The sequence below is a fragment of the Polistes fuscatus genome, unplaced genomic scaffold (assembly GCF_010416935.1).
Source record: "Polistes fuscatus isolate 324 unplaced genomic scaffold, CU_Pfus_HIC Scaffold10, whole genome shotgun sequence".
Taxonomy (NCBI): Eukaryota; Metazoa; Arthropoda; class Insecta; order Hymenoptera; family Vespidae; genus Polistes; species Polistes fuscatus.
The window spans coordinates 6,553,217-6,577,721 of record NW_025112998.1 but is presented as its reverse complement, the minus strand read 5'-3'; the positions used below and the strand labels follow the sequence as shown (position 1 = coordinate 6,577,721).

The following is a 24,505-nucleotide window of genomic DNA, read 5'->3' as shown; positions in this document are numbered from 1 at the left end:
AACGAGAACTCCGACGACCGCCATGCTCGTCACTGTAAACTTATGTGTATATACAAAGATACACGTATGCATTTCCACAGTGAGTATGTGCGAGTGTATGTATCGTTGTGTAAGCGCAGACAACTCCGAGAAATACTTTCATGGGATCCAAATATATAAATTAGTCAAATCAAATTAATCGCGTGTGTAATTTACTTTAATTTATTTATTTATAATTAGAGTATTTAATATCGAATTCCATGCTATTTTATTTTGCTGCTGATTTTATCAACTCTCCTAATCATTTTATTGGAACCGAATGGTGTGCCATCACATTTCGAAATTACTTCACCACCTAAATTTGACATTTCCGGCCATTTATTTGTCGCATAAATCAATACGATTCCCCACGTTGTTTCTTTTTTTATTTCGATCCCTAATACTGTCATTTACATAATGCAAATGCTTTTAATGTGTCCGTATATGCATCATACATTTATACGTATATTTGTACAGATGCACGAATTTCAGACTGATTACCGTGAAAAAGAGGCGAGATAACAAAAGACGAGCTCCTCTTCACTCGCATTCTTTTTCGTGGACACTAAGGGCATCTCGAAAGGGTACTTGGAGGTATTTGTCGAGCTACCAACGACGTGCGCACGATGAGTGTCACTCGACGCGCTCTTCTTTTATTTTCTTTTCTTTTCTTTAAATATGACTGCCCATTCAAATGAAAGCTTTCTAAGCTCCTACTATGTTTTATTTAAGGTACCTGGACCCACTCGACCGTCAACAAAGGGAACATACAAAAAAATGAACTATTAATTATATTATTTAGTTAATAAATAAAAAAAAAATATACAATCATTTGTTTCATTTATCGCGGTCTATTATTCTTCTACTTGTTGCGACTTTTTTTAAAAGAAAGTTATAATATTAATAATAATAAATAAAAAAGAAAGAGTTAGAGAGAGAAAGAGAGAGAGTGAGGTTATGCCTCCATTTTGAGAACTTGATTTATTGATAAACTCGCGCCGTGTAACCATTTCCAGTAATTAAGGATTGCACTTTAACAAGCGTGTGCAATCGCGACGATCGCAAAAATGTCGAGGACTCTCCTCTCGTTTAATCGTAGCGAGTATACTCTTTGAATAAACTTACGAGGTGGTGCACGCGTTCGCTCGTTCGTACGACGGCCATTTAGGAAATTTATTGGCCGGCAAGCCGCTTGAAAATAAACGAGACGAGATCGATCAAATCACGTGCTACCTGCCACCGCAGAGGATTATTCGCGCTTAATTCTTTGAGTACGGATCTCGCGTTTGTGTTTTTCACGGGGATTGATCTAAAACGTAAATTAAATAATAAACAAATAAATAAATAAAAAAAAAAAAACAAAAATACAAAGAAAAACAGATCGTACTAATCCCTTAACAAAATTCGTTTATTAACAAAAAATAAAATAATATAATAACGCTCTTACGAAAATAATCCGATTTGGTCTAAAGCTGCAAACTTGGTTAATTGTTGCAGGGATTTTATAACAAAATATCGCGTAAAAGAATATTTTTCTTTGTGTTTTGACTGCGCACAGATGAATACACACTGTTTTATCGATCGCCCTAAAATTTTTAATCACGCAAAATTACATTTGAAATGATAATTAATTATGATCACCGTTATCGCGCGAGTTGGCCGATAATTAATGTCGAGATTTTCAGTATTTCCTTTGTAAACATCAATGTAATGTGTAATTATGTAATAGGTATTTAATTATGAGTTGAAGAATTAATAAATGTAGCCTTGTTTAATTGGATATAAATGCAATACTGAATAATTCCGACATTACATATAGGTCAAACAAATATATAACGATATCTTATCAAGGATAAAAAGCAATAAAAAAAAAAAAAAGGAAAATAGAATCGCGAAATTAATTTCAGTAACGAGCCTGTGGAAAGTAGAGATAAAGAGAACAAATAAAAAGCGATTTGATCCAATGAGCCAAGGACAGTGTTGGTATCGTGGTGGTTGCAAGGCATGAAAACTATGCTTAAGTATCCATAAAGGTGAATAACGCGAACCGTTGGCGGATTTAACGACGCGGCTACAGAATATTACGGATTGTCTTGCCTTTCCGTCGACTTTAACGGTGTAACTGTAATTTTCATTCGAGATTCAACCACAACCAGCTTGGCTGCTACTTAGTTGATAATATTTTCGCGAAAACAGAACGCTCATTTCATTTTTCTCGGCCAAACGAGATATCTTTTTCTCTCTCTTTCTCTCTTTCTCCGATTATCATTAGTGCATATTTAAACGTTTACCAACCACTCGTACACATTTCTACAGGATGTAACAAAAATATAAAGCTGAAGTTCGCAAATGGATTCCGCATACTTACAATTAGAGAAGAAAATTGAATTACACTTATAATAAGATGATACTTGAAAGTCTCGCAACTGAGAAATTAAGCATTTCCGGACTGGTGTTGAACTAACCTGTTTTTCTTTTCCACGTACGAGAAATTTATTTTCCTCAAGATTTGCCGCGTATTTTTGTTACACTTTGTATGTACATACATGCGTATGCGCTCGTGTCAAAAAATCTAATAAAACTTTTCTTTCTTATCAGGAGAAAAGAAATGTTTATTTTTCATCTACCAGTCGAGAAATTTTAAGAACAAAGCTGATAAAACTGATCGTTCAAACGATTACGCATAAGAATACTCCTTTTTTTTTAATTATTTTTTTATTTTTCATAACGCAACGAGGCAGTGTGCTCTTTTCACAATTTTATTCGACCGAAATTTTCGTAAGCAATATTCCGCAAAAAATAAAAAGAAAAAATGACCAAATCAACCTGACGATTGCAGAACGATGTTATATTATAGTGGGGGATAAAAATAAATGAAATGCGCGATAATAAAGTGAAGAGAGAGAGTCTTTTAGGGTGAATAAGATATGGAGGAGAAAAATAGTGAGAAATACTTGGTAGATAAGTTGGATCACGAGTCGTCATAAAAACAATAGGGAGACAATTTTCATGGAGTCGAAATTATTATTACCGAGTGAGAAGGAAGAACAGGAGGAGGAAGAAGAGGAAGAAGAAAAAGAAGAAGAAAGGAGAGAAGAAAAGAAGAAGAAGGAGGAGGAGGAGGAGGAGGAAGATAGGGTCTTGAAAAACGTTGGTGTGGGAAACGGTATTCCTCACTTCTTCCAAGAAAGTAATTTGAAGTTAGCAGGTAGGTAGGCGGTCACGCGATTCCGTCTTTCACGTGGAAGAAAGGAGAAGGAACGAGAAATGGTAGAGACGAGAGAGGGAGAGGAAGAAAGAAAAGAATAAAGATGAACGCCCGAAGAAAGAGAGAAGACTTAGCTCAAAGCAAACCGATCGGCCAAACCTCCCAAGCACGAGCGAACTTAAAGACTACCTGTCTGGATGAACTCAACTTCGGGATAATATTTCTTTCTTTCTTTCTTTATACTCTGTTATATGCGTATATATTAAGCCTATCAACAAATTCTATTCCATATTGTAAATAAAATAAAAACTAACATAATCATTTCGTTATTTTTACTCCCATCGGTATTTCAATTAACAATTTTTTAATCTCGATGGAAACTTTTGAATTTACCGAACGGCCAATTATTTTCAAAACGTTCCCCGCCAAGTTGCATTAAACTATAAACGTCATTACCACACACGTGTACTTAAAACGATACACGCTATCTAACTAAGGTTTAATATATCTGCGATATTTGCCTAGATATTTTTTACTCGATTGGAAATTTATTTGTCCGTATGTTTGTAAATATTTAAAAAAAAATCAATTATGCGATATAAGAAACAATGCGTGACAAGGATCGTGTTAAATGAAACGTGGCCTTCGGGAAAATACAATTTGCTAATAAAATGGCAGGTTTGTAGTTAAATGAAAATATGATACGCGTAACAATTATATTTGTTATATTTTCTATCGAATTAAAAAACGTAATACTCCTATTCACTATTATTACATTATCGAAGAACGATTTCCACGTTCGTAGATATACGTAATTACTCGATAATTCTACGAAAGAGGAAAAGAGACCAAAATTAAAGTAGAGTAGAGTAGAGTAGAATAGAATAGAATAGAATAGAATAGAATAGAATAGAATAGAATAGATTAAAGTAGAGTAAAGAAAAGAATCGTCATAACCCTCTCTCGTTAGTACCCTCCTTTTTGTTCTAATCAAATCTCTTCCTTTCCGGACCATCAAGTTGCAATTAGGCTCGTAGGAAGTACGATATAAGCAACCTAATAGTACGCTGATAACTCCACAACTGGATTTCAAACTCTAGATCGTTCCTAGGGATTATACGATAATAATAAAAGAAGAACAACATTTTGTTCAACAAAAAAAAAAAAAGGAAAAAAAAGGAAAAAAAGAAAAAGTAAAAAAAAAAAAAAAAAAATAGGACGAGTTTTGTTCACGTTTTTAAAGAAGAACGAACGAACGAACGAACGAATGAAGGAATTAACGAGCAAGCAAGTAAGAATGATGCAGGTTTTTTTCCGCATGATTGCACATGGCCAGACAGATACATACCACATTTCTATATACAAACACGAAAAAGGAAGAGACGAAAATAATGAAGGTAACGAGAGAGAAAGCGACGAATTTATCAAGATCTGCGTCTCGTTCGGTTCGAGTGCACACGCATACGCGTGTACAAGAAAAGAGGAGAAGGTGGAGAAGGAGGAGAAGGAGGGGGGCAGGGGGGAAAGGTAAAGCGAGGGAAGAGGGGGGAGAGGGCTATTCCTCCGTAATTTCTTTGATCCAACCACCGTGAAAGGTTTTGCGTAACTCTCTCTACGATGTGACTCAATACTTCCCGTTTGAATATTTTTCTCCCCAAGAAGCCGCATTATGCACTTTCTCGCGATTTCCTGCTCGGCTTTCGAGATGTTAAAAGATGAAGGAGAGGTTTCTCTTCGCGAAGCTTGATCGCTACTACAACTCGAGGATCGATGAAACATAACTACGAGCAAAACTTCCTTTCCATTTCTTTTGATTATCTTTATATATACTTTCTCTCTTTCTTACGCACCAACGAATGCGAAGTTTTATTCGATTAGCTTGTTAGGTTTATTGGTCGATCGATCATTCGATTGTTTTATTTGCGTGTTTTGATCGTAAAGTGATCTTTTGTCGAAGCCACATCCGATGTTCCAAAAATAATGAATAATTGTATCAAAGTTATTGATAAGTTTTGCGTAAAATGGTCTTCCTATAACGCAGTTTGATAAACTTATAATGCTTTTACGCTCAATCCTCTTATAACACGGTTAATTCATTCTGGGTTATATCGAAACTGTGTTAAGCAAAAATTATATGATGGAAACATTCGTGCCCTCATATATCGAGGCTTGTCCAAATTTATTGAGGATATAAAACATATATTAAATTGTGCTACGTGAAAATGATGTTATAAGAAAATGTTATGAATTACTCTAACAATAAGGGAAAGAAAGAAAGAATTAACGAAAGAAATGATGGACGTGCTTTCTTTTTTTTTTTATGAAACATCATTCATTTTTTATGAACATGAGTTTTTCAAGATGGACGTGACTCCTGGCGATAGGAGAGCCTGTTTATCGGCTACTTTTAGAAGGCCTCGTGAGTCACCAGCTTCCATGCAGATAGGCCGACATGAAGCTGCTGCTGCTGCTGCTGATCTTCCTTCTTCTTCTCCTCCTTTCCTTTTTCTTTTTCTTTTTCTACATCTTCTTTTTCTTCCTTATCGAAGGAGTAGAGTAATCCGCGGAGAACCATTAGAGTGGTCGCGTTTATCTTTCTACTTTCCACTAAACGGGATATTTCCTCTCTCTCACGAGTACTTCCAAAGAGTCCACCAGACGACATTTTCGAACTCGTGACTCAGGCTTTTTTACGGTTCGTCGAGCAGGGAATAATCGGATTGGTGGTTCGCTAACATCGTAGATACGCAATATTTCCTGACCGTTGTATCTCGATAAGGACGGCTTCTATACGTGTATGTATAGAAACTAACTACTTACAATTAGATGTTATTATAGTACAAAATGATGTTCGACTTGATTAGAAATTAATTCATAGAGAAAAAAAAAGACAAGATAAATTTCCGCTAAATAATCTATTAGATTCCGATTGGTCAAAATTATTAATCAATCTGTGGAAACTCGAACCGTATCTCCCCAAGATCTCTCTATATAATCTCTCTCAATGTTCGATTAATTAATTAATTGAAATAATTAATCGAAAATAGATAAAACAGTTAAACGATTATTAACAATTATAATAAAAAAAAAGGAAAAAAAATAAAAAGAAAAAACAAAAAGAAAACTAATGATTGAGAAAGAAAACATTAGAGACCAATTGGTAGATCCATCAAAATGTTCTCTCAATATAATATGTATACCTGAATACAAAGAGAAATGAAATGAAAGAAAGAGAAAGAAAACTAATTCGGCGTTAGGGTTCTCTCACGAATATCCCTAACTCTTGCACGCATGCACGCTAGAGAAACGGGTCGGACACACGGGGCTCGAAAGCCACGCGTGAACCGTGGGAACGAGTCTGAGCATAACAGGTAGTACGAGACCGTCACGTTTCCGTGCGCGACTCTGACTCTACTACTCTCTGCACGGATATATCTTTCATATACACACAAACAGACGCGTCCAAAGCGCGGCTTCTACACGTCCCGTATGTTTACGTCGACGTCTACTCGATAAAGTGCCTTTACACACGCTCAAATAAAATCAAAGATGTGTGCGCGTGTGTGTGCAAGAAGCGCACCACCAAGTTCTCTATAAAAGAGATGATGTTCCTCTCCAACAACTGCTCTTACGTGCCGCTATTTCTCAATTATAATTGAGATCCTCTAAGAACGCAAAATGTAAATTAAAAAAACCTTGTCTATCTCTCTCCCTCTCTTTATATATCTGTTTTCTTTTTTTCTTTTTCTTCTACTTTAGGGCGTATAATAAATGAAAGCTAACGTAATTTTAGGTTATTCACTCTCCGCGACGCCATTTTTGTTTTCAATGCTAATCATCTCTCGGATCTCCTTCTCCTTCTTTTTATTTTTATTTTTCTTTGAATTATTTGTGCGAGCACGTATAACGTCATGCTGGTTTTTTTCTTTTTTTGTTGTTGACGGTAAACATTCTAATTATCGAATTAATTCCGATTTTTATCGTAACTCCTCGAATTATTATCAAATGATAACATCGAATACTTGATGCATTACTGTTACAAGATTCGTTTCACGTGTTAGGAAATTTTTCATTCATTTTTGATAATTATCACACGATGATACGAAATTTGACGTTACTCTTATTTCTTTGTCATATATGTTAATTTTAAGTTAGTTTTATACACGTATGACTCATGCCATTTTATATCGAACAAATTCCGATTTTTATCGTAACAACATAGTATCTAAAGTATTACTGTACGAAGATCAGTTACACAATAAAGAAAATAATCTCTAACGATCGCAGCACGAGGATAGACGATCTTTAAATTTAATAACGAACTCGATGCTATACACAACGCCAACCAAGATACTCGTTGAAAATCTACGCGCTTCGACGAAGGCTAGCCTTTAATTTACTTTAATGAAGCTTCTCTAAATACCGACAAGAGGAAAATTATAGCTAAATTTATCTAACAACCGTAGGGAATTTATCATCGCAATGCGGGACAATAATTTCCTTGAAAGTAAAAAGGAACGTCTTAAAACGTTAAAGGTTATGGCAATTAATAGATTAAATACATCCTACAGATCAAAGCTTATGCACACACACACATAATATATATATTTATATATATAATATTTATATTTAAAAAACATAGACTGAAATAAGATTATCATAGAATTATCAATGCAAATGACCTATGAGAGTCAAAAGACCAAAGCTTCGTTACAAAAGATTATCAAATTTAATAAGAAAACACATAAGATAGAGATAGACAAAGTCCTTTTAACTTACGTGACCTGAAAGAATCGATACGAGCACATATATTACATGGATTTATCCCGTATCTGGTTACACGAGAAAGGAACGTAATGAAATATCGATTTATATCAACTGAATATACATCGTATAATGAAAATATCGTTAATTAAAAATAAAAAATAGATCGGCAACTTTGATGCTTAAAAACTAGAGAAAAATATACGAGTTCAGACACGCCAATAAAAAAGGGAAAACGGAAAACCTAACCTCTCCTTGAACTCCAGCATATACACACACACAAATATATATACATGTATCCTTTACCACTTCGAACCTACCCAAAATGTCTACCATTGCTATAAAAGATGATCAATAATTGATCTCAAATAATCCTACGCATCATTTGCTTTATGATTTGAAATATATATCAATAACCATTCTTAGAAGAGCAACAGTAGGATCAGACATATATTTATATTCTAAGAAAACAAATATATAAATATATAAATATATAAATAAGATATATAACAAAAGATCCGTTACCTTACGTCATTGGTATGACTTATAAAATGCTGTTGTTTTCTTCTATCCTAAGACATTAGCTCAGTCTCTTCTTCTTCTTTTTTCCAATGGAACATAACCGACGGTCGTGTACCCCTTTCGCTTTCTCTGTCCTTCTCTCGCACACTCTTAATTCTTCGACGTTTAAACTCGATTCGTTTCTATCGATGTTGTGTGTCCTCGTCGTCGATATCGTTCGTCTTCGTCTCACCAGGCAGCAGTGTTTCGATTCAAGCGACGTTTCTACTACTACACGATGACCTACCCTCTCTGTTGTCTGTCTATCTCTCTCTCTCTCTCTTTCTCTCTTTTATTCCTTCTAACATGTGCGCGGGCGCGTCCGAATACGAAAACTAAACACACCAGTCTCTTTGCGTAACAACAAACACTAGTTTATTTCTTCTAAGCAACACACCGAGATCAAATCGATCAATAGTTTTAAACGAGAAATACGGCGAGTTAAAAATCGACGACGAAAATTTACTCTTCCTAACCTCAAAATTACGCACGTCGTCTGTCTAGAAGAAAAGCACGCGCCACGTTTTGGAACCGAGTGAGACAGAAAAAGAAAGAATATAACCTTTCTTGTACGATGTTTTTCTTTTCTCGCCTTGACGAACTAACCGTTCAATATCGAGAGAAACAGAGAAGGGATATATGGGTGTGTATGGTAAGTAGGTATATATATATATATATACATATATATCTATTTCTACTTTTTTCTTCCTTTTCTCACCTTATCTTTCTTTTCCCAATACTTTTCTCACTATCTCTTTCTCTCTCTTTCTCTCTCACTGAGAAGCAAGGTTCTATATATACATGACATATATATATATATATATATATACCATATGTATGATACATAGAATGATCGTGTAAACTTGACGTGGTGTTGGTATGTGTTTGTGTACGATGATGACCGGTAAAAAGTGGAAGGAGAATCAGTCGCCGCTGCGTTGACGATGCGCGTGCGATCCTGCGACTGAGACGCCACGAGTGGCATGCTTAGTTTTACGCTGCGGGATTCAGGCTCCCCCCTCCCCGCCTACCAATACTCCTTCTCCTCTCTCTTTCCGTTTTATTTCTATCTCTTTCGCTCTACGGGCCCCGCCCGTGGGACACCTCTCTTCCTCTCTCTAACATATGCACACACAACACCACACGGTCTCTCACTTTCTATCCTTTTTTCTCTCCCTCTCGTCCTTTTTCTCTCCCTAACTTAACTTCTTTTTCTAATATACACACATGGCACACACGTAACATGTAACACAAGTTTCTATCTTTCTGTTGAGTTCACACGAGTGAACAGCTCGATAGGGCGAATTATTAGCGTCGCGAGAGAAACGTCATTGTTCTTATTCTCCTTCTTCTTCTTCTTCTTCTTCTTCTGTTTGATTTGATTCGATTTTTTCTTTTTTTTTGTGCGTTTATCCCCTTTTATCCTCTAACATCTTTCGTCCACTTTTTTTTTTGTTCGAAAACAAATTGAACTTATACGGTGTTAGATAAATGATAATAATAATTTAAAGTTGTTATAGCATAGGGGCGTGCATGGTTCCTGGCAAAATTTGACCGCAGTTTCCTCCGTTAGAGCAAGCAAGCAAGCAAGAAGGCTTTTGTGCGAATCGGGTGAGAAAAAAGTTGACCCACCAGAATAACTGGTCGGCGATAACAAAAGGATTCTACCCCTTCGTTCCTCCTCCCTTACCACCTCTTCTTTCTTCTTCTTCCCTTTTTGTGTCCTCCCCCCCTTACCCCAAGTTGCTTCTGAAATCGCGCGACGAATAATCGCAGTCTTCGTCCGTTATGTACAAAACGAAAGAGGAAGGGGAGGAGCGAGCGAGTTTCTTTCCTTTTTTTGTTCCTTGTCTTTTGTCCTCTTCCTTTTTTTTTCTTTTTGTTTCTTGTCTTAAAACGAGAGCACGATAGAGTTGTTAAGAAGAGTCAAGGACGCACAGCTAAAGATAGTACGAGGTAAGTAAATGAAAGAAATATTAGAGACACCCGATAAGAAATATTTGTCGCAGATAGCAAAGCCATTTTTGTTTGAAACACTTTCAGATTGATAGGATTATTAACTAGTGGAGTAATGAGATTGGCGGTAACAGTAAAATGTCTCAGCGTGCGTGAGTCACACGCGTCAGAATGGTGTCCAACCATAAATCATATTCCGTTAGGTAAAAAAAAGAAAAAGAAGAAAGGAGAAGCAAAAGAAAAGAAATGAAAAAAAAACGAATTTAATCGGAATCGACGTCAATGCCTTCTCAAACTGTTGTTGTATGGGTGAGTGTGATTTACACGTCCTCGGCATAAAGGCCTTACCTCAAAGAAAATTACCTTCGATAATGACGACGATCATTATCTACCTTACTTTTCCTTTTTTTTTTTTCTTTTTTTTTTTTCCTTTTTTCGCCTTTCCTTTCCTTTTATTCTTTTATAACGTTTATAGGATATCTGTGATATTCCTTAAAAGTTGAATTTAGACCGGAAACGAAGATAAGATCACGAATGGAATATAATTCGTTTTTCGATTAGTATATCTTTCCAATCCTAAAACAACTATTTGGATATATTTACGATAGAACCTTCGGTATTCGAAATATTGACTTGTTCGTAAGGTTATTTGATTTTTTTTTATTGTTTCTTTTCAATGGAAAAGTAATGGATTTTTATTTTTATTTTTTTTCTTTTTTTCAAATATTTAAAATAAATTCAATTTAACCGTATGTCAATCATTTTGTTCAATATTTGATTTTGGAAAATGGAATATATCATAGCTTGTACATAAAATGTGTAATGCAAATGCACTTGGTATATCTAAAATTTCGACGGATAGGGCTTATACGTGCATTTCGATTTTTTTTATTTTACACATTATACAATATTTACATATTTGCATATTTACTTTTTTCTATGTATTAACGGTAAAAGTCTCGTAAATTTTCATGGATTTACTTAGAAATACATTTAGAATCTTGAACGAGTATGGTAAATCAACCGCGAAAAATCTTCCGGGTATGAAGCAATCGATAGAATCTTCTATTGATGCTCTAATTCCACTCCCACGTAGAATTTCTTTCAATCCTTTTGACGATTTCCCGACCTAAGCTTTCTCTCGCTTTTTAACTCTTTCTTTTTTTCTTTCTCGTCGAGCTCGCTTGTTATTGTCGTCATTGCCGAGAGTACCTATCATTGAGCCACCGAACATTGGATTTGAAGGCTCGATTGTTCCCTGGCGAGAGAAAAGCCTTCCTCGAGAGCCTCCTCTCCTTTTCGCCTTTACGAGGGCCCTTTTTCGAAACGTTTCGAGCTGACGACGGATAACTTATAATGACATCTCCTTTATCTTTTTTTTCTTTTATTTTACTTCGTTGATCGATATTTCGATAATTATCGATTTTCCTTTCCGATCACGTATTCTTCACATCTTTTTACCTTTTTTTTCCCGAACTCACAATCAGTTTTTCAACTTCAAATAACAATCTATAATATATTTTTATTTCAATTGAAATGAATATTTTTCCATCATCGATCTAATATATGATTCACCTACTTGATTTATTTTTAACCGAGAGGGAAAAATAATGAAAAAATCAAAATATGGAGCCTAATGATCCCGCGAGTACCATTACGGGATCGACATCAGAACGTTTGATCAAATCAAGTTTCAGAGTTAAGCTCTTTGCCATTATTGGCGTTTCTAATATCGAGTGTAAAGCGAAACGTAATATCTTAGGACGATGCCTTCAGGGCTTCAAACTTGATTCACCTTCCAGGCAATCTGTTGGAACGATCTCTTGATATCGCAATCGATTATCTACATCAACGGAAAAAGAGAGTGTGTCCAGGTGTTCTAATTCCTTCGACTCTTAGTTATTTCAAACCTTCTAACGATTTCGTTTATCGATTCTACTGAGACCTAACGTTACCTAAGACATTTTCTTTTTCTTTTTTTTTTTTATATTTCATACGAGTCGCAATTTAGTAAAAAAGTTTCCTCTTTTCTATCATACCATATATATTTATATATGGATGTATGTGTGTACACGTGTGTGTGTGTGTGTGTGCATCTAGGGAGCTCGATGAAACCCGCAAGCAACATTGCGAAACATTATAAAACAGTGTATCCATGTATGAATGTGTTTAAGTATGTAACCTGTACTTTTGACGGATAGCTTACGTTATATCTCGACGCGTATATTTCTGTTCAAAACTAATGACAAGTATTACGATGATGAGAATGTTACTCTGGGAAATAGAAACCGTACAAAGTCCACCGTAATTTTATATAAAGTTCGAAGATGTTACCACACATATCTCGTTACACGTATTAAACTCTACGGAATAAGTTGCGTTTATTTTATTTCGAAAATAATTTGCCATTAATCGTGGACGACAACGCGACAAAAAAGAATCGACAATTTCGCCGGGATCTGTTTTTTTCCCCTTCTAATTATTTTATTTGATTCATCGAAAGATGTGGATTGAAAAAATAACTGTACGCTTAAAAACGAATGCAATCGTTCGAATTAATTAATACGATTCGCATGATCAATTCGCAGCTCGAATCGTATTTTTTGTTACATTGTCGTCAATAAAACAGCAATGAATTTTGATTGAAAGTATTTTTGATATATCGTAGAAATCTTAATAACGTAAAATTGATCGTTAACAGGGAAAGAATGCAAATTTCGTAGAACGTTGCTAAGAACGAGCAAAATAAACGAGTTCCTAATTCGTCGACTTCCTTCGTAGGCTTGTTCTTGGACTTCCAGTTTCATCCGTCAGCCTGAGCTTATTAGGTTCGCGGCCATTTAACCTCTCTTTAAGTCGACGTTAATTATCTTCGTTCTGAGCGTTGTCTTGCGCCATAGCTACGAACGTGCCACGACAGTATGCGTTAACATGTTTCTCTCTCTTTCTTTCTCTTTTTATTTTAAAAGATATCTCAAGACGCACTTTTTTTAATTGAACTTCAAGCTGATATGCGAATATCAAAATACAATGTGAGAGTCCCTTAAAATTCTACGCTGTTACGTTTATTAGGATTTTGCATGATATTTATTTGATACAGAGTGTGTTTAAAATGAAGCAAATTTAAAATTAAATACATCAGTATACTTTAATTACTTATTCAATGAGTTTAATTTGAAAGCTTTTATTCGTGACAAGTGAATTAAACAAATATGAAAATAATGTACGGAAAAAACCCCTCAATAAAAATCGTACTCGTTGGTATAATTGTAAAAACAAGAGGGTTTTTTTTTATGTCTAACGATTTGTCGTCCCTTGTTTTTACTGTAATTTAAATTTTTTTTAGTATCAGAATTAATTGAATATCTATTAGAGTATAAGAATAATACTATAAATATATATATAAATTTGTTTAAAAATTACATATCTATTAATATACTTGAAATATTAAACAATTTCGATCTGATATTTTATTATACGAAAATTTGATATTACATAATTACTAGCCGGGAAACGTTAAAACAATCCAAAATATACATTAGAATGTTCGATATACCTTAAATGATTGTTAATTATACGAAAAAAATGTATATCGTAGTTTAGAAGCACGGGGTATAAATCCAGCATGCCAGCATCTTCGAAATCCACCGTTAGAATGATTTATTTTCATTTATAACATATACTATTTTCGTTACGACGTTTTGAAAGTCATATAAACAAGAATCAATAAAAGAATTTTAACTGACTTTCATAGAGGATAATGTGTCAGTTTATCGTTGGATTTTGAAGAGGACGGTACGTCGAATTCATATCCCGTGCTTCTAGACTACAATATACATTTTTTTCGATTAATTAACAATCTTTTAAGGTATATCAAAAATTCTAATATACTTTGTTAATATTTTGAATTGTTTTAACGTTTTTAAGCCCGTAATAACTTTGAGTTGAAAATTTTTATCTAATTAAATATCGAAATTGTTGAATAATCCAAGTATATTGATAAATATGTAATGTTTAAATAAATGTACCATTGTTTAAACATTACTTAATTATATCCCGCGTATATTATATCTTATTTAAACAATTAACAAATAATTATTTAAAGTTTATTTATACAGAGAAAGGAATTTCGATTTATTTCAAGTTAAATGCATTAAATATGCAATTAAAGTATATTAATGTATTTATTTCTTAATTTTCTTCACTTTATAAACATCCTATGTCAATAGTTTTCAAGCAAAAATCTGGTAAGCGTAAGAGTGTACGATTTTAAGAAAGACTCACTGTATATCTCTCTTTAACTCCCCGAGCATCGAGAGAAGCTACAATCTCGACAACTTTTCCGATACGATTTATTTCTTCTTCTTGCTTTCTTTATTCGTCCTACTTTTTTTTATATATTTTATATGCCATAAAGATTCCTTTTGTTTTTATGTAACACAAGAAAATTTTATAATATTCGGATATATATACATATATATTTTTTTGTTGTCGGGAAAGAACATCCATATTAAAATGGCGGCCATCTTGCAACGATATGTCACCCGATCAATTATATTATAAATAAAGCGCATATAAATAAGTATAAATACAATATTTATTTTTTAAGCAATACGATATTCCGATATTAAAAGTATTCATGATTGTCCCCGGTCGTATAAACTTTCTTTTTCAAATTAACGAACGAGAGCAAGTTCAACGCCGTAAAACGAGGCAACAATTGGTGACGGTAATCTACCCAGTTAAGTTTGTGCATTACAATTTGCATGAAATCCCGAGTATCGTGCGACGTTACGTCTATTTTGGAATTATCTTTTAACCGGTCTTTCAGTCTTATACAAACACACACAAAGCTATTATAATCCATAGCTACACATTGAGATAATATCGGCCTCTCCATTTTGCAAAAGTGTTAAGGTCGCTCAAAGAGGCAAGGATTCCCAAGAGGCGTGGACGAATTGAGTAAATCGAACGAGTCAGCTCTCGTAGCCCTTTGATCCACTACGTTTCCGGATAACGACGTTTCGCATTAATGTCGTTATCCTGTTCGGTGAAGATAATTGACCTCGTTTCGATTTAACTCGTCGAGTTACATGGCTTTAAGAGTGCAAACTAATCTTCAAGATCCCAAGCGGTTATCTCTTTTTTTAATTTTTTCTTTTTTTGTTATTTTATACGGAAAACAAGAAAGTATTAATAAATTATACCCGAAGATATTTGAATTGATCGAAGTAATATATCTCGACAAGATGGCCGCCATATATTATTTCTATACGTTCATTATTTTAACCTCACAATGATTAAAGTAAAATCGCAAATAACTACGAATCTATCGGGAATATGTAATCTTGCTATAACGAAATTAAAAGAGAACGTACGAAATATGATAATAAACGTATTAATAAACATCTTATTGATTTGAAAAATCTTAGGTATTTGTATGGAAATATTCGTAATTGATCACCCTACTCATCGTAGCAAGATGGCCGCGAATGATTCGGGCCGGTTATCGTTCATGCATGATGCAACGCGAAGAACGAACAATGGAAATTGTAAAACCCTGCTCGACTTTCTCTAGTTCATCGATCACGGTTCGTAATGTGCTAGTAGGAAGTATAGACTTGTACGTTCCGAATACACTTACTACCATGACGTTTCATTTATTTAGGAATCGTTGAGGGGATGAAAGAAGCGCGCGTATGGAAAAGCGATGATATTCGAGATATAAACGGCGCCAAATTTGAATCGAGTCATTCGTTATTATTCGTTTTTCGTAATCATTGTCGTTTATTATTGTTATTAAAATTGATATTATTATCAAAAGATTTCCATGCAACTATCCTCATTTCTACGCTATGAAACAAGCAGAGCGTACTTACTTACGTACGAGTACGCGTGTTTAATTTTCTTAAATTAGAACGTTAAATGTCCTGCGTCGCTTTCTAATTCGCGCCCAATACTTTTAATATAAATATTTATGTGGGTCGAGAGATAGTAGGTGGACTTTCTTGTTTTTTTCTCTTATTTCTTTCTTTTTTTTCGTATTATAATAATCATATCGATATCGATTATAGAATTTTGATTCGATTATATAAACTCTAAGGCGAAATTGGAATATATTTATTTGAAAAAAGAACAAAAAAAGAGTCAAATATGATAAAGAACAATTTTTGCAATTTATGATTTTTCGCAGATGTTGCATACTTATATTATCTACTTATCTGTCACAACAACCGTCCTGATTTCTTTTATTAACTTACGATCATGTGACTTATTTATCTAACTATTCTGTTCTTCAAATGAAATCTTCTTCCACTTGGTTACTTTATTAAATATCTATCGAAGAAGCATTGGACACCATGCATCGAAGTGGGTAATTGAACGGCTGGAAGTAGACCGGATCTTTTGACGCTCGCTTTTCAAATCGCGAAGCATTATGGTCGGTGTTCATCGTCCCGTGAAAAACGAGGACTCGAATGTATATCCGTCCGGTCGACATGATACATTCGATCACCATCACCAACGACAGAAATAAACGTTTTGCGAGTGGTCATCTACCTAAAGTATTACAACAAACTTCAACTCTGACGAATCGATTTGATAGATCTATCAAACTATATCCTAACTTGTTCAAACGTTTTCATTCGCGTTCTCGATAAATTGAATTTAAAATAACATTTGATCCAGAAATTATTATTATCATTATTATTATTATTATTTTCAGGATTTCCTTTTATTTTAGAAAAAAACAAAATCGTAATATTCGAGTTGGAATCGATATGAAAAAAAGTTTTGATTAGGGAAAGCTCAAGAATCGAAAGTTGTCCACGAATCGTACCTATTATATTTTTCTTTCGATGAATTAATATTCTATACATTTTATTTCCTCGCCTACTTTTCTACAATTTATTGTCGGATCACGTTGATACTCACAATTAACAATTGGAGAAAAATTAATGGACTATAATTTAGGTAACCGGTACACATATTGCGACTTTCACCTACATGCAATTAAATAAATGACTATAAAGTGCCTAATAATTATGCTATCTATCCTACTTTATAAACTAACTATATACAATTTATATCTTTTTTTTATTCCCATTCGCGAAGGATTTAATCCGTGTCATACAAATTTAATCCATATGATATTAAACTGGCAACTTATTAACTTGTCCATCAACAAAAATTTACTTTATTTTATTCAATGAAAAATAAATAAAACATCTCGATAAAACAGAATGCATAAATAAAAAAAACATTCGTAAAAGGGGATCCTTCAAAATCGATACGTCATCGAGATTTGTATGGAAAAATGATAAAAAAGTGTCAGTAAAGGTCGCACGTGTACGTCATCCATATTCCTTATTTTCAAGATGGCACGTGTGCAAATGTAAAATGGGTATACACACACACACACATACATAAAATAACACGTCGCATACGGAAGCCAAGATAAAGAGAAAAATGGTATCCATGGTACACGAGCACACGCATACACATATGCATGCATACAAATGCATACACAGATATAACTATAAGTAATATGTATAAGTAAATATGTAGAAAAGACGTAAAACGTTGCAATGCGATCGTAAAATTCGCGTATATTCGACCCCACCTATTGCACGGGAGAACGGAAGAAGCAAAAGGCGTGTAGTCTTATCCGTTGCATTCGTTTCTCTGTCATTCGGTGCACGCAAATCGCAAGCACTAGTACACGAGCCTCCCCGAGAACAAAATTGGACCGTGTTGCTTGCGTGCGTGCCATCGAGGTATTCATCAATATATACAGTGTTCTACTTTTCATTCATCAATTTTCTAATTTAACAATGAAATATACATTAACACGATCGTACCGATGTTTTATCCAATTTTTGTCTTATTTTTTGTTGTTGCTTACACAAAATACGTAATTAAAGATAGATGATAATGTTACTTAAGTTTGATTTGTGATTGATAATATGGGACACCATGTAGATCTATACGGATACATGTGGATGGGTTTTAACATACGTAGAGTTTTTCTAACATAAAACCAGACGGTTATCCTTTTTACGTAATACACGTTCGTGCTCGTGACATGAATTTCTTTTTGTAAATGTTATTATTATTATTATTATTATTATTTTGTTGTATTATTTTTTTTTTACAGACACATACACACCGCGTACGTTTTATAAAATAGAAATAATTATATGCACACGGTATGAAATCGGATTTGAATGACTAGCGATGTTGACCGAATATCATATACATATTGTGCGTATAGTGCTTAATATCACGCATGCATAATACAACTAATATGCATGCAAATATACAATATGCACGAGCCGGTAAATCGTGATTGCACACGCACTAGGAAGAATTATGGCAACGGGTGGTATATCTTTTCACTTTAGTTTCCGGGACTCGGAATATGCGAGGAACGCGATGAGTTAACAATTAGGACGGAAAAATAAAAATCAAGAAGAAAAACAACATCACGCGCGCTGGTTGCATAAAAAGATCGTAGATATTTTTGAATTTCTCTTTCTTCTTTCTTTTTTTTTTTTCTCCATGAATTTCCTCTCGGTCAATTTAAACAAATAAAAGAAAAAAGAAAAGGAAAAATTAAAATCACGCGCCAGTTTCAAATAAGAAGGTCGTCCGTTGAAAGTTTTCCATCAATTTTTACGACTTTTAACGACGCAAGTTACGCGTTTGTGTTTAGTTTATTAAAGCGTTTACTTTTATCGATTTTACTTCCTCTTTGTTATAGGGTTTGATTTTATTCTTCGTCTTTTATTTTCTTATTTCGATTTTTATTCGTAGAATATCTTGTATTTTTTCTAGAAGATAATGAACGCCTACCGAAGATATAATATTGCTTATCTTTTTAAAGATAATACACGGTTACAAATTACAAGCACACGACGAGAAATTCGTATGCATCAATCAAAAGAAATTGTAATTCGTTTCGAGTAACAGATGTTAGAAGTTGTGAAATATGTTTATGATTAAAAATGAATATATATATGTACTCGAGTAATTTGAAATAACATATTATCTCTAAAACAACATAAATTGTCCAATTTTCTCTTAACTAACCATAACATATGAGTCTGGTAAACGATAAATTCTTCAATGTCTGACAATATAAAATAAATCGTTTCTAATATTTTTTTTTTTCTTTTTTTGGTTTCAATTCCAGTTGACTAGGACTAATGTAAGGTGTAACAAACAGGGAGGAGTCAGGCTCTTAAAGAATTTCTATTTCCATTCATTATGAAATTCGAACGCGTATGCAGTGCAGTCGGTTAAACTCACCGCAAGAGCTCTCACGTGCGTACCACCAAACACGTCGAGAAAGTTTTCTCTGAAGTAGGGCTTTCGTGATACTTCGCGGTAGAGCGTGCCTTGTAAATTTATGTTGGTAATGATCATATTACCCGGTAATATTATGGTAAAGAGTGGACTGTATATATCATCGTAGCGTATATCAATCGTCGATATTTGCTGCTTGCGAAGAAAACTGTCTTTTGTAGAAAAGTTATCGAAATATATTAGATTTAATATAGAAAAATTCGATCGATTCGATGAATTTTTAGATTTAGACGATATTAAAAGTTGCGAAATACCTGTATATATATATATATTTATTTTTAATCAGAAACATATTTCACAATTTCTAACATCCAGGTTTCTGACGAACCTGGGATTTAAAGAAACTATACCTTTAATATGAATATTTTATTGAACAAATGTGTGTGTATGGATACTCGTTTTACTCGTGAAATCAAATTGGGACATTTCGTCGTATGTTCGCGTTAAATTTTGTTTATTTCATTCTATCGAATAGTTAGTCTCGATATCTTGGCCTTCGAGTTTCACTGGCGAAGGACAAAAATATCTCTCATTAAGACAATGGCCAGAAAATATTAGAGATCGACTTGAAATTGAAAACGGTTGAAAATCTCAGGGAAGAGGAATTAATTAAATTCCGAAGAAGTAATAACACATCAAGCCTGCCACGTTCCCGAGAGTCCAAGATAAAATAGGTCAAGCGCAACAAGATACGGATGCACCCGTAAATTATTCCATGCGATATTTAATACGGTCCATGGACAATTTACCTCGACCTTTTTTTCTGTCTGTCTGTCTCTCTCTTTCTCTTTCTCTTTCTCTTTCTTTCCTTCTCATTCTCCTTTTTCTATAACGTTTTACGCGTAATTACTCTTTTCGATGTATCGACCCCTTCGCGTTTTCCAAACTCTTTTGATTTTGACGTTCTATCGATCATAACGTATCAACATAAGAATAGATAACAATGAAAGAGAGAAAACATATTCTTAAGAAGAAGTCGCATCGATTTATTATCGAAATTGTATATACAAGTTATATTGTCGAGATAAATAGGAAAAAAACATTGAAACCATCGATCATTATAATCCTCATTGGATGTTTCATGTTTTAAAGAACGAATTTCATTAATAATTGAAACAATACTCGTTGATTTCACGCGCATAAAAGTATGCTCATATACGCGTACAAAGTATCGAAACTTTAAAGCTGATTAAATGATTCATTTCTTAGAACTGAAGTAAGGATGATTCAATTTTCATCGAAATAATCCATTAATTAGGAAACTAACAGTTAAACGAGTTAAACAAACATAAGATTAAAAACATATATAGAAGAAGAAGAAGAAGAAGAAGAAAGAGTTGGGAGTAAATATGGTCCTATGCGTTCGTAGAAACTCTGGCTCGTGTGAAACTCCAGAAGCTGCAAGACGTCTATACTGATCGTTGATCAATAAGACCTCAGTGAAAGCAGTGCTGTATTAAGAAAGAAGGTGGTCCCTTTAGAGAAATGTAGATACGGTGTAAAATGATTAGATAAAAAATAAGATATTCCGAAAGGGTGTGCGCAGGTGAGTTTCCTGATTCAATGTCTAACCCTGGATACAACCTTTCGTATTTTCGCCGTTTAATTTATCCAATTCTATTTTTATCCTCCGTCTAATTATCGCAGCTTGACGTAGACCCGATTGCACATTTCTTTATGCATAAAAACGAATGCTATATATTCGAATAACGTCACACACGCTATTACTTCTGCTTTATTGGCATAACCGAGGCAAATCTCTTAAGCGCGCCAACAACGACCAATAACAAACGATGCATCAGATTTTTACGCTCGTCAGCCACCTTCTTTACATTCCCGAACGCGCGCGCGACTGCAAGTTTTTATTGCGCCACTGCACTTGCTCTTGGTTAGAAGAACCTGACGATTACATCGTGCCACGCAGAGAGAGAGTCTACGCTTTTCGCTGTCACCGAGAGAAAAAGAGCGAGAGAGAGATGGACTTGTCGCTCCTCTATCAAGGTCAAATGGAATCAGCAAAAAACCACCCCTTACTAAACTCTATAAATATCGATCCCGTATAACCAGATTTTCATATGAACCTTTCTAATCAATAGATGTGATACACATAAATATTCATTTCATTCGTCGTCATATCCGATTCGATATTTACATACATACATACGTACACACACGTATTACCATTACCTATCTACGAACGAGTCAAGAAAATCTCGTGCGAGAAAACTATTAATCCTAATTGCAAGTATACGACGAGAAATCGATACGGTTTAACGTGTCAATGCTCGTCGAACGAATCCTTTTATTCGTTGATCCTTCTCTTTTTATTTTTTGTCTCGTACACTATTTTCTTTTCCTCTTCCCCTTTCCCGCTTCTTTTTCATCAATTTTTGGAGACAACAGCTACCGGTGAATGTATAATTCATACATCGCATTAAAGCAAAGCTCTGTCTCTTTCTCTCTCTCTCAAGCACCCTTCACCTCCTCCATTTTTTCTTCCAACCATTCTTCGGAGTTTTGATTACCCGAGGAAAGCAAAAGAATGGGGAAAGGAAAGAAGGAAGTAAGAATGGTATATACGTATCCCTTTTCTCTCGCACATTTAGCGAGCTTCTTTTACTCGGCAGCACCCTAACCGTCAGCACGCTGATGTCTCTCGGCTATCCCGTTTACTCTTCTTTGCGAGGACCTTTTTACGGCGCTACGCCGACCCTCCATTTACTCCCACGAGATCGAAATATCTCAACACGCTCTTATTCGGATCGTAGACTCTTTTGTTCGAGGCTTCTACTCTCTTTCTCCCCGGGTATTCTTCTTCCCAACCATCCCTGACCACAAAGCATATTTTTAATGATCATCCATGTCCAAGCTCGTCTCAAGTAGCATCTAGCCGCTGTTGTTCCGAAAACCTACGAAATTAGATGGATCCGATCGATCCACTACTACTTATTTCCCTTGCTTTTATTTCCTTTTTATCGTTTATTGTAAAACTAGACGGTAAGATATTTGCGTTGTCTTTTTATTGATTCTATATCGATTTCTAATATTTGAATTTTCGTCGATAATCATTCGTTTAGAAGAGGTCTATACAAAAATCATTAGACTCTCCTCGATTATTAATTTGTCCATTGTATTAATATATCGAATTATATTTTCTTTTAATTGTTTTCGCGTAAAGATAAGTATATAGAAATATACGTACTTCGGTTAGATTACCCTTCCTTTCGAGGACACGTGCACTCTCATTGGACACGTCGTTGGAGTTTACCTCGTTTCACTCGTCTCTATTTATTCCAAGGATGTTCATAACGAAGAGTGCTCTTCTTTCTTCACATATTTTCCATCTGCGAGAACTGTCCTTTGCCTTGGCAAATCTCTATACGTCTTAGATCTCTCTTATCCCTTCGTGTATTCGCACTATCTCTTTGAATCCGCCCACCGTTGAAAGCGTTCGTTTTTCACGATATTCCCCCCCCCCTTTCTTTCTTTTTTATTTTTTTCTTTTTTTTTTTTTATTGTTGTCTTCTTTTCTTTTCCTTTTCTCATCCCAGCAAGCAACCAACCACTATTACTGTTACCACACCACCATACCTTAACCACCACCACTATCACTGCTGTTACCACCCACACACAGGAACGTTACTCTTGTTTCTCTTTTCGGCCGATGAAACGAGCAAAGAGACATCCGGGATTTTGCTTGTTTTTCAGCTTTGAGTATGGATATGTATATTCCATTATACATTCGGTTAGTTATTACTAACGCATTCCATTTTCTCTCTCACAGCCGAGCAAAACAAACTTATCAATCTCCGTTTATTTCCATAGGAAAATCGAGCTGGTAACTCTTCCAAGCAAAGCAATTATCTCGCGCTTGTGTTGGAGTTTATGTACCTGTGCATACACGCATATGCATATATATATATATACATGTATACACATGTACATTGGATATCTTTATGTATATGGTATCAAGCGAACGCCCTGAATTTTACCAACGAATCTTGCAACTCCTATAGTTTCATAGTACTCTTCAGAGATAGAAAGAAAAAGAGAGAAACTTTATCGTCTTAATTATTCGACGAAACTTAATCCGTTAAATTACATCGAAAAATGCGAAAAGAGTAAATACGAACCAACGAATTTATGATTTTCCTATAATAATGATATGACATCGCGATTGATATGCGATTTGACAAAAATAAGAAAATTTATTCGGAAGTAACGTTCGCGACAAGCTCGCAAGCTCGATCATTCGGCGAACAAATAACGATCGATATATGATTATTTGTAGATAGAATTGTGATCCAAGGAAAATAGAGGAGAGCAACCCTAAAACATGTCTGAGGAATATATCGAGAAGACGTTCTCGACGTGTCGACAAGGCATACAAAGGAAGGTTCGAAATCCCCAGCTGCGTGTCGGCTTTGTGCAGAGAATAAGCTTTCGCTGGTCTTCGGTGAAACTCGGTGAGGTTCGTCTGTGCAGGTATATACTCGGGCTTTGCGGGGAGACCTAGTGCGAGAAAGCAGCAGCAGCAGCAGCGGCAGCAGCAGCAGCGACAGCAGCAGCAGACACAAACACATCACCTACACGCGTATGTATGTAAAAGTATATGTACCACATATGTGTATC

At 34.8% G+C, this 24,505-nt stretch overlaps 1 protein-coding gene and 2 long non-coding RNA genes across 5 annotated transcripts in view; 2 read left to right on the top strand and 1 right to left on the bottom strand.

The window, feature by feature from the left end:
* LOC122526067 (MICAL-like protein 1) overlaps positions 1–8,818 on the bottom strand; it is a 37,230-nt gene extending 28,412 nt beyond the window's left edge. For all 3 annotated transcript variants that reach the window (XR_006305945.1, XM_043649215.1, XM_043649216.1), the window contains exon 1: positions 8,516–8,818. The gene's annotated coding sequence lies outside the window, so the exon portion shown is untranslated. The remainder of the gene's footprint in view (positions 1–8,515) is intronic.
* Positions 8,819–9,117: 299 nt separating this feature from the next.
* Positions 9,118–24,470, top strand: LOC122526072. The gene is made up of 2 exons (XR_006305947.1): positions 9,118–9,203; positions 24,165–24,470. It is a non-coding gene; the product is annotated as an uncharacterized LOC122526072 (long non-coding RNA).
* LOC122526073 lies at positions 10,185–10,750 on the top strand. Its single transcript, XR_006305948.1, has 2 exons — positions 10,185–10,507; positions 10,595–10,750. It is a non-coding gene; the product is annotated as an uncharacterized LOC122526073 (long non-coding RNA).
* Positions 24,471–24,505: the final 35 nt, after the last annotated feature.